Below are 12,691 nucleotides of genomic sequence, written 5' to 3' on the forward strand. Positions count from 1 at the left end.
CCACATATGTAGACAGCCTCCATTTTTGGTCTTTCAGGATGATGGAGGTGCCTGTATTTACTTTATTAATCAGTTTGAACCCTGAACTAGGGTTGGAAGCCTGGCCGCAGTTGAGAGGCACTTGGATTTAGAATGCGAATGTTGGGTTTGAAATTCCACCTCTGCCGCTTACTACTTGTGTGGCTTTGAAAAAAACACTTGCATTAGCCCCAATTTACTCATTTGTTAATTGAGGCTTATATGTACCCCATCTGCAGGTTTGATCAGCTGAAGTATTCAAAAGTGCTGAATATAGCCCATTAAAAAAAAAAAAAATTTGCCATCAAGGCATTTTTGATTCATAGCAGCCCTACAGGACAGAGTAGAACTGTCCCACAGGGTTTCCAAAGCTGTAAATCTTTACAGAAACAGACGGCCACATCTTTCTCCTGCAGAGAGACTGGTGGGTTCAAACCACTGACCTTTTGGTTAACAGCTGAATGCACAACCACTGTGCCACCAGGAATCTTGAATGTAATAGTGGACATTTATTAGGGTCTCAGTAAATGTCTATCTTATGTGAATCTGAATTTTCCAATGTAACTTCCCATCGTACCATCTATTTAAAGATCTCATACTGTCAAAGTAAAGGAATATCACTGAAACTAGAGACTGTAAACCAGGGACAGATTTCCCAATAAGTAAGGTAAACATGTGCTGAGGGCATCAAGGCATGGAATGCTGAGTACAATGAAAAGCAGTTCAAGTGAATTCAAGTGGAGAATTTTTAGGTGGTAGTGGAACGTGGCATTATTTTTGCCTCTCTACCATCCAATTCCCCTTCCCAAGTGGCAAGACTCCTCCACTGGCATTACCTCTTGTGGGTCTCATTGCCCTGACCTCCACTTCATAGGCTGAAGGAGGAGACTTTCCAGGGAGGTACTGCCCGATAAACAAGGTAAGCACATGCTTGGGGCATCAACAAAACAGGACACCAGTTGTCCAAAGCACAGATCCATAGATGCCAAGCAGACAGGACACAAGGAAAAGCAAGCTCCATGGTGGAAAGGAACTGGCAGGGCACTAAATAAAACTGATACCAGCTGTAGTGTGTGAGAATGTGCCAGACAGAAAAAAAGTTCACACAGAGTCATTAGGGCACCCAAGGTTGTTTAAGCTACGAGGGCCCACCACTTCAACACCTTTGTTGACATCTGTCTCCTACAGTCCTCTCCCATGTAATTGAAACTCTTTATCTCGGCGGATCTCTTGAGGGTATACTATTTCTTTCCAACAAACAAGAGGTGGAGGGGTGTGAAGTCTAAGTTTTGCTACTTTCACCCAATTGCAACTGGATCCAACATAAGTGGTCACTGGGCAAGGATAGGTTATGTTAATAGATAACAGGTCTCTGACCCATTTTGAGAGAACCATCTTGTACATCCACATCTGCTGATCCAGCAACTCCAGCCAGGAGGGCCAGCAAGGAGCTTTGTAGTGACACAAACACAACGGTATGCTCTTGCACACGCCTAGTGAACAACCAGTGGGAACTCCAGTCCCAGATGGCGTGTAAAAGTGAGGGAACTCGATTAAGTTGACCATTGCAAAGAATTCAAATTATTTTTCAGCTGTACAGCATTTACATACACAGTTATGCCCTAAGTTTTGTAAACAATAATATTTATGACTTTAAAATATGTTTGTCATACAATACGGACACAATCTAGCATACACTTAACATAATACTAACATGGATAATAATTTAATATAAGCTAACAGAGCAAACATCCAAAAAGTACTGGAAATATTTAACACAAAAAGTTTTAATTTATGTGTCAAGCGAGTTTTGTTCTTTTACTGTCTGTTGCATGGGACACTATGCTTGATATTACTCTATATATGCTAAAAATGAGTTATTAGGCACACTAAGAGGACAAAAAGTTCAATATTTATTGTGCATAATATGTTTCTATTTTGCAATAATGAGTGTGTTCCTAAATTCATAGTCCAAGAAAGCAACAAGGGGCATTTATCAGAACATTACATTTATATTTTATCAGAATATTTATGTGTCTCCATGTAAGGGAATTGAACAATTCCTTGAGGAAATAAATGAATATTTAGTTAATAAAAATTACATTCATGTATTTTATTTTCCATTTTCCTTCACACTTTCTTTTAAGAAATTGGTTGATATTGTTACGATTCGAAATACAAACTTGCTTGTCAAGAAATGGTGCTATTGTTACACCAAATATGTACCTATCTCCAAGTATGGGAGTTGAACAATTCCAAAAAGAAATTAAATGTACATTTTATAAATTTTATGTAAGATAACAATCAGATCAGATCCTGCTTTGTGGAATAATTTTTCTTCTACTGATGTAAATTATTGGATCAAAAGAGGGCCAAGTGATTACAGCGGAGTATTTGAAAATTCATGTTGAAAATTTCCGGATGATAAACAAACAGGGTTCTGTAGCCAAAACATGTTTCTAAGCTGCAAAGCTAATGGTAAAAATATAAGAGGAAGTAGATACTGTATTCGCCATCAGTCGGTTCTGTATATTGTTTTGTTTCAAATTATTCAGTCCTAAATCATTTAATTCTCAACTTGCTATGGATGGATTCAATGATTGGTGCAACTCGACTATGACTGATAAACATGAAAACAGTTCAATTCAGAGATTGTATGTTGTCATATCTAAACCAAGACATGACTTTGGCTTAACTCATGAACTGGAAATACAAATCACTGAAGAAGATTAGTATTGGAAAACTATTTTGCAACACATTGTTGCTGTCATTATAACAATTGCTGAACATGGACTATCTTTTGGAGGAAGAAATGAAGTATTTGGGTCCACACAAAATGGACATGTGGGGTTTATGTGAACTGTACTCAGTTTGATCCATTTGTAGCAGGTCACATTTCAAAATTTGGTACACAGTAAAGGGCAACCCATCATATATGTCTAAAACAACATGTGAAGAATTAATAAACTTAATAAGCAATAAAGTTCAATCAACTATTTTCAGTGAAATAAGAATAGCTTGATACTTCAGTTTGTCTGTAGATTCCCCTGCTGATCTTTCTCATACAGACGAGCTAAGTATTATCTGAAGATATGTATCTCCAACAGATGGAAAATCTGTCAAGCGATTTATCCAATGCACTAGCTTAAGAAGTCACACCCGTGAAAAAATTGCTAATCAAGTATTTCACTATTTACATGAAGTTTGAAAAATTGATTTTTCTCAGTGCAGAGGTCAGTCCTATAACAATGTTGCCAATATGTCATGGTGTTGTAAAGGCATGCAACAAAAAAAATTTGGAAGGTAATGAATATGCCATTTTCATACCATGTGCTGTGCGTTCACTTCATCTTGTAGGAAGTAGTGCAGTAGGTCGCTGTCCAGAAGCAATTTTTTTTCTACTGTTCATTACACATTTTTTGCTGCCTCTACTTACTGATGAGCTGTTCTTAAAACATGTTTAGGCAATGGTTGAGTATTAAAATGTCTTTCAAATACATGTTGGGAAGTGCATGCTGTAGCAATGAGTGCAATCCTGAAATCGTACACTCAGATTCTAGATGCCTTAGAAAATATCACTGAAGATCAGACACAAAAAGGAGATAGCAAAAGAGAAACTGAAAACATCGTCAACACACACACACAAAAAAAAACAACACTAGAGTATGTATTTATTCAGAATAGCAGTGGGATGACATTTTTAAAGTACTGAATAAAAAAATAAAAAAACAGAACTGTCAGCCAAGAATTCTATACTGGCAAAACTGTTCTTCAACACTGGGGGCAAAATTAAGACATTGCCAGATAAACAAAAGCTGAGAGAGTTTGTTACCACCATACTTGCCCTGCAAGAAATGCTAAAAGGATTCTTTGAGGTTGAAATGAAAGAAAACTAGATAGTAACTCACTGTGTGAAGAAGTAAAGATCTCTAGTTAAGGTAAACCCATGAGGGACTATAAAGGCCAGTTTTATACTATTTTGATTTTTAACTCCACTTGCTATGTCCTACATGGTAAAAAAGATAAATGCATCAAAAATAAATACAAATTTACATTATTGGGCACACAATGTATAAAGATGTAATTTGTGGATGAAGCTGTATCGGATAACACTTTTGTATATTATTGAAGTTAAGTTGGTATCAGTTCGAACTAGACTGCTATAAATTTAGGATTTTAAGTGTAATACCCATTAAAAAAAAAAAAAAAAACCGTTGCCATCAAGTCAATTCTGACTCATGGTGACCCTACAGGACAGAGTAGAACTGCCCCATAGAGTTTCCAAGGAGCACCTGGTGGATTAAAACTGCCAACCTTTTGGTTAGCAGCCATAGCACTTAACCACTAAGCCACCAGGGTTTCCCTTAATAATAATACCCATAGTAAACATAACAAAAATATCTTTAAAAATTTACACAAAAGAAAATGAGAAGCAAATCAAAGTGTTTCACTACAAAAATTAACTGAACACAAAAAAAGGCAGTATGAGAAGAAAGGAGGAACAAAAAAAAAGTATGACACAAAACAAATAGTAAAATGGCAGAAGTAAGGTTTTTCTTGTCTCTAATCACTATACATACAAGGAAATACTATTCAGCCATAAAAATCAGTGAAGTTCTGAAACATGCTACAACATGGATGGACCTTGAAGACACTGTCTAAGTGAAATAAGTCAGACACAAAAGGTCAGATATTATATGATCTCACTTATTTGAAATATCTAGAACAGAAAAATATACAAAGCCAAAAGTTGATGGGGGATTCCCAGGTGCTGGGAGGAGGGAAAAATAGGGCATGATTTCTAAATGGACACTGAGTTTCTGTTTTGGGTGGTGAAAAGTTTTGGAGGTACATGATGGTGGTGGTGGTTTCTCACCACTGCAAATGTAATTAAAGTCATTGAATTGTACTTTTTTAAAAAATGATTACTGTGGCAAGTTTTGCATTTGTATTTTGTCACAGTAATTTTCTTTTTTTTTAAAGAAATGTTAATTAAAGTAGTACAATTCAGGGGTGGTATTAAAAGTATTTAATAACTGGTAAAGCAAGTCATGGGGCATCCTGGTGGCACAGTGGTTAAGCACTCAACTGTTAATGAAAGGTCAATAATTTGAACTTACCAGCCACTCTACAGAAGAAAGACGTGGCAGCCTGCTCCAGAAAAGATTTACAGCTTAGGAAACCCTACAGGGCAGTTCTACACCTATAGGTTGTTATGAGTTGGAGTTGACTCAGTGGCACACAACAAAGACATCAAAGCACGTCATGATAATTCAGAAAGTATGCCTGGCCATATTTATACGTACTGGCAGAATATTAGATGCATACAACCACACTTTGAATGTGCGTTATAAAGCCATAAAACTACTGTTTTTAAAGAGTCTCCTAGAAAATGGGGAAATACTAGTTATAATGTAAACATGTATTTGAATAGAGCAAAACATTAACAGTGGCTATCTTTGCGTGTTGGGATTATAGATTTTTTTCCTTCTTTGTGCCTTCTATTTCCCAATTTTCTATAAATAGTGTTACTTTTTATAAACAGAAAAAAAAAATGAAATGGTCTCAACAGCATAGTTCTAAGTTTTACAAAGCTCTTCATTTGCCTGCCAAGAACTTCCATGGGATACTGTCTCTCAGTCTAACCAGAGTGTGTTAATCAATTGTTACGCCTATCAGTGGGACAGCCTGGAAAACATCCACAGTTAAAATAATCAAGAGCACTATTTTTATTTTTGCATTTTATCAGATGATGTTTTTCCCCATTACTTTGCTAACATTTATGGATTTGGAAAGTATTCTTAGAAAGTAAGGCTAACTTGTTTATTTTTTATTTAGGTAACTGTGGATTCACATGCAGTTTTAAGAAATACCCAGCTTCCCCCAATGGTAACATCTTTCCTAATTATAACACAATAGCACAACCGAGATATTGACATTGAAAGAATTCACCTACCAAAAAAACCAAAAAACCCACTGCTGTCGAGTTGATTCCAACTCATAGCGACCCTACAGGACAGAGTAGAACTGCACCATAGAGTTTCCAAGGAGCACCTGGCAGATTCAAACTGCTGACCTCTTGGTTAGCAGCCATAGCACTTAACCACTATGCCACCAGGGTTTCCCAAGATCTTATATGAATCTCCTAACTTGTACTCGTGTGTGTGTGTGTATCCAGTCCCACGCAATTTTATCACATGTGCAGGTCTCTGTGGACACTACCACAGTCAAGGCACAAGGTCCCTCTCATCACCTTGTTTTTAACTCTCAAATTGCAGGTCATGGAACCTATCACTAGCTAACTTGTACTCTCACCTCTAGCATTCTTGTTTTACACTATGCATTCTAACTTTACAGTTGGAGCCTGTCAAGTAATGAAGGCCCTGGCACCCAACATCCTAAAACACTGAAATTTCTATTAAAGGAAAAAGTCACTCTGGAGGAATCAGCCCCTCCTCCCCCCCCAGCTGCTACAAACCCCACACAGTGGAAGATACACTGAATTTATGACAACGTTTCTGCATGTACCATCTGGTTGGACTAGAAGATAGTGCTCTAGTTCAAAATGTCCTTCCAATCAAAGAAACTGGAAGCATTTATTTTTAATGTCCATTTTAAGGTCTGGTTTTCATAAAACTATCTAAGTAGAATAAATACCCACTACAGCACAGTCAATTTATTTACATCACAATTTTAGTATTTCCTGATATGCAAATAGCGTTCTCTAGGAAGAAAGAGAAATTCAGTCCTCAAACTTTCCATAAAGTTTCCAACAACTTTATACTGTGAACATGCTGGGCATGGCTACTGGCCGGTGGGCAGGAAAAGCATTGATTGGACACAACACATCATCCAGAATTACCTGAGCTACCTGTAAATAAGTTATAGGTGTTAAGTCCCCTGGACCGGAGAGCCAGAAGGGAAATGCAGCCACAGTGTAAACCTTTCTAGAAAGGCATTAAGTCTAGAGCTGGAACGGACATAGTTCACCCTCCTGTGCAGTGGGCCAGAGAGAGAGATGAATCCTTAGAAAGCTATCTTCATTATCCTAGGAGATGCTGTTCCCACCTGTTCTGCAGTTCTTTATTTTTTTATTTTATATTGTGCTTTAGGTGAAAGTTTACAACACAATTAGTTTCTCATTCAAAAATTTATACACAAACTGTTATGTGACATTGGTTGCCATCCCCACAATAAGTCAGCACTCTCCCCCTTTCCACCCTGGGTTCCCCATATCCATTCGTCCAGGTTTCTTGTCCCTTGCTGCCTTCTCGTCTTTGCTTTTGGGCAGGCGTTGCCCATTTGGTCTTGTATGCTTGTTTGAACTAAAAAGCGTGTTCTTCATGTGGGCTATTGTTTGTTTTATAGGTCTGTCTAATCTTTGGAGCCCTGGTGGCCATAGCAGTTAAGAGTTTCGCTGCTAACCAAAAGCCCGGCAGTTCAAATCCACCAGCCACGCCTTAGAAACCCTATGAGGTAGCTCTACTCTGTCCTGTAGGGCTGTTATAACTGGGGATCGACTCCACAGCAACAGGGTTGTTTGTTTGTTTGTTTTGGTTTTTAATCTTTAGCTGACAGGTGAACTTCAGGAGTACCTTCAGTTCTGAGTTAGTGGGGTGTACAGGGTCCACAGTCTCAGGAGTTCCTCCAATCTCCGTCAGACCAGTAATTCTGGTCTTCTTGGGAATTTGAGTTTTGTTCTACATTTTTCTCCCACTCTGTCTGGGACCCTTTATTGTGATCCCGGTCAGAGCTGTCTGTTCTGGAGTTTTTGACTCAGCTGTGAACCCAGAATCCACTGTCTACAGGTGAGATCTCAGGCACTCAATTCAACCATTGTTGACTAGGAACACCGTCATGGACACATGTAAGGATGTGTAGACCAGGGGTGAATTCAAGAAACAGCTGCACAAACAAAATGTGGCAGCTTAGCAGTCTTTAACACGTATTGGGCAAATTAACATTTTAAAAAACAAAATAAAAATAATTGTTGGGAATATAACATTGAAAGCTCAGTGAGGTGTTATCTCCCACGGACAGAGGCTTCCAAGCTGCTAGAAAACACCCCAGCATGGGAAGCTCTGGGTATTTCCTGAGCGAGTCCTCTGTTCATTTTATGCTAGAGAGTATAGTGCTGTTCTGTTTGGGCGGATATGAAAATTATAGGTTCTGACTAAGTTATAAAAATCGTTCAAATTTGACCTCAAAGTAACCAAGCACATTCCTCACATCTGGAGATCTAATTTCCCAAGAAAAGCCAAGATCCTCAGATAGTGTTGACAAGACAGCAGGTCCTGGAGACACTTTCAGAGTGAATGGAGGCCTGAACAGAACTTGAGTTCCTAAAGATTACTTTCAACATTCCAGCCCCAGCCCGAATCCTTGTCTCACAGAGCCTGACCAGAAGGACGGTATGGAAGGAGATAGGTCGGTCACAGGTTGTATCTTTAAGTGTAAAATTAATACAATGTGAAGATATTCCCTTTAACCTCATCTTTTCCCCTCCCTGTTCTCCCACCAAAATGCCATAAGAATTCTTGTTTACCTGAGTTTCATTTCCAGAAGATGACCGAAATTTGCAGCCATAGGTACAGAATGTGATTACTGGCTTATTTCGATGACAACTTCCAATTTCTGAATTTCTTTTCCTCTAGAACATTCCTTTAGGAAATTAGGAAAGAGAGAGAGGGTTGAATCAAGGGGTATCTCAAGCAATGTACTTTGAGTGAAGAGCAGATAAAATCAGAACAAAGTACCTACTGAGTTTGGACATTGGAATTAAAGGCACCCCTTCCTCCCCCTCCTCACCGGCACCATAACCAAGTAGACAGCTCCATTATGACACTCATGGCGTTGTTTCAGAAATGTTTCTTTCCTTACCTGTGACCCCCACAGCTTTGGCAGTTTCTTTAGGGCAGGAATTTGGTCTTGAAAATTTTTCTATCACTAGGACCTAAACAACCCAGGCCACATAGTAGGTGTGCAACCAAAATTTTACAAAATTTTAAATTAACTATATTCTTAAAGAGACAAAAACTAGAGGTGATCAAAGGATTGGCAAATCCAATCCAAGAGAGATTCTCTTCAAACCTCAAACCAGCCTAGAATAGGGCCTAATGCATTGTTAGCGCAATAAATAGTTATTAAGCACCTATAATATGCAAAGCACTATGCTAAGTACTGTACAGGGTACAAACAAAAATAGGAAAATACCTGCTTTCAAAGAGTTCCAAGAATAAGATAACCCAGAAACCAGTGCCGTGACAGGGGATAAAAAATATACATGAGTAATTACGCTCCACATAAAATTTCAAATCAATAGGCTGCCACCTATCTACATGGAACGCTTCCAAAGCTTCTAACAATGAACGTAAAAATCACACAGTATCCAAAAAAGGTGAAAAGTCAGGTTCATTTCCTCCTTTCCTTCCATTCTCTCGAATGACAAAGATTGAGACCCTAGTGGTAAAGATGCCATCCTTAAACTAAGAAAATTAGGCTTTAACATATATAGAATTTGAACACTGGGTGAATATTATTAGTTCACTACCTTTCTCCTTAAGGATGCCACACATACTGTCATCCTATCACCCATCGCTGTGCCACGGAGTCCATGGGACTCTACCCCAAGTGTCAGGGCATGAATGGGTTAGCACTTTGCCTTCCCCAGACCATAGTGTCTGATCATTTGACATCAGCAGTTCAATCAGGTGACTTTCAAGAGTGTTGCTTGCAATTCTGGGATAAAAATGCTCCCTGCTGAATTGTTCCTGCAACTTTCCCAGGAACACAAGAGGAACAAGCTGATGACATTTTCTAGCCTCTGATATTGATATTGATAGAATTTGCCTATTTTATATGGATTTTCCAACTTTACTTGTACTCGTGTGTGTGTGTGTGTGTGTGTGTGTGTGTGTGGTGTATTTGATTCCAGGCAATTTTATCACATATGTGGGTCTCTGTAGTCACTACCACAGTCCAGGCATGAAACAGCTCTGTCACCACGTGGATCCCTTGTGTTGCCTTTGGCCAACTTGTTTTAACTTTCAAATTGCAGGTCATGTAACCTGTCACTAGCCAATGTGTGCTCTCTCCTCTACCATTTGTATTTTACACCATGCATTCTAATTTTACAGTTGGAGCTTGTCAAATAAGGAAGGCCCGGGCGTCTAACATCCTAAAACGCTGGACTTTGCCCCACTTTTGGGCTTCCTGCTATATGAAATTTTTTAAAAATCAATTTGTGCTAACCACTTTGATGTGGGTTATCTGTTATTTGCAAACCTAAAAAGCTCTCCCTGCTACGCACACCATAGAAGGAAAGTTCCAAGAGATTTAAGTCATCCAGTAAAATTTCTTTGGAACCCTCATTTTAGATGAAGATAACTATTAATAGATGTCAGCTTGAAACTTCTCTGTCATTGAAGAATAGAAAGGACTTGTAACCAAAAGAAAGACTTAACGGTCTGACACTTATTGTTGACTTTGATAGGTCACTTATTCATTTTGAGCCTCAGATTCATCATCTACAAAGCAGGGTTAATGACATATATCTAGAGTTTCTGTGAGGCATAAATCCAAAAATGAATGCGGTTGGTTTGTAAAAAACAAAAAAGTATAAGGAATATGGTAGATATAAATAGCATTTCAACCCAAACTCAACATACCCTCTCCCACCCCCCCCCAAAAACAAACAAACCCATTTTTGTGGAGTCGATTCCGACTCATAGTGACCCTATAGGACAGGGTAGAGCTGCCCCATAGGGTTTCCAGGGGGCAGCTGGTGGATTCAAACTGCTGACCTTCTGGTTAGCAGCCAAGCTCCTAACCACTACCCCACCAGGGCCCCAGACTCAATATCCAGAAAACCAAACCCACTGCCGTCAAGTCGATTCTGACTCATAGTGGCCCTATATAAAAAACCCAAATCCGCTGCCGTAGAGTTGATTCCGACTCATAGCAACCCTATTCTACTCTGTTTATTTTTTAAATTGCAAATAAAAATTATATAAAAAAACTATAGTTCAAAGTGACACTTACATTATTCAATCCAACATCTAATTAAACTAAGAACCAATGGAATGTTAGAGTTCTCCTTTCTTTGGAGCTTTGTTTTCATCTGGTAAATATTTCCGGTCATAGCAATCGTAGAGTCCATGGAGAGGAAGAATTTAAAAGACGTGAGAGGGATCGGCTTTGTCTTTTCTACATGCTTGGCATTCAACATCTCTTTCCTCTCGATAGTTAGCCTTATTTTGTTACTGATGCCAAACGTTTTACTCAGAAAGATAAGGTTCTTCACAGAATTTATCTATAAGAAGATAATAAGAGCTGCTTTGTTTTCCCAACATATGTACATTTCTTCTCTGCTTCGAGAGGAATTACATCATATACAAAGAAGGGAAGAATGCACTCCCTGGTGTCCCAAGTAAAATTACAGACAACTAAATCACGAAGACATTAAAGTAATAAATCTTCCTTTGTGTGGAAACCAAACCAATCACACAGCTCAGATCTCAAGGGAAAGCAGGGTGGGGTAGAAGGGAGGAAAGCAAGAAGAAAGAGGAGGCTTGATGGAGGGCATTAATTTTTTTTCCTTAAAAAAAAAAAAGAAAGCCATAAAACTGCTGTTTCCCCTATTGTACATTCATTGCTGACCATTAAAGTCTATTGCAAAAGTGTGTCCCCTGGGTGAATCGGTCTTGAAACTAAAAATTGCGTGGATAAGATAATGCAAATTCAGAGTTTGAAAGAGAAAACTCCTAAAATGAGACCTCAAAAGTATTGATGGTAATGTCCCCCAAACATGGGGGGAGGGGGGAGGATGAGAATAAAGAAGAATTTTAATTGCTTCATATACAGTTTGTTTATAAAGCCAAATGTTTTGCTTCCGGGTATTGTTAAAAAGAAAGGAGAAAGCCCTACATCTAGTAGAAATCTACTCACCTCATACTGTTTCCAGAAAAAAAGACCAAAATAACATAAATTGAGGTCATAAATGTCAATAATCTATGGCCAAATATTAATGCCAAGCAGGCACCACACAAACTTTAAAATACAACTTGACACATCAAGAGAAAGCTACCTCTACTAGGACAACTGGCAGCTGTCTCCAAACACGCTTACATCATTCCCTAGATCAACGCAGCAGGGAATAAGAATATACTCACCGCAATGCCAGGGCCAGCCAGCCCAATGACCTTGCCCAGCTCTCAAATGCCCAGGACCAGAGTTCCACATGGCTTGCGTTCAGAAGGCATCTCTAAGATGAGGGTACTGCCCTTCCATACTAAATGGTTAGTCAGAAGAAAAGGTAATCTCCTAATGTCACCAATTTTGAAAATGTCCAGTAATAGTTACATTCTGCATAAAGACCAACCATTAAACAAAGTCACGTACAGCCCCTTACCATACTCAGCTTTATCTTTGGCATCCAGACGAAGTCCTCCTGGCAAATACAAATTCTGAACAATGCTCTTCCAAAACTTCCCTCCTTCCAGAATGTTCGTTGTTAAACTCGTTCTGATGTTAAACAAAATAAAACACACTACAAAGGCAATTTATTGCTTCCCCAAGGACATTCCAAAGCCAAGAATGTTCTCTTTAAATTATTCACTTTTTTAAAGTTCTTTCTTTATTCTTTATACATAGATTTAAAAAAAAAAATCAGCTT

This window comes from Elephas maximus, chromosome 23 (assembly GCF_024166365.1).
Source record: "Elephas maximus indicus isolate mEleMax1 chromosome 23, mEleMax1 primary haplotype, whole genome shotgun sequence".
Taxonomy (NCBI): domain Eukaryota; kingdom Metazoa; phylum Chordata; class Mammalia; order Proboscidea; family Elephantidae; genus Elephas; species Elephas maximus.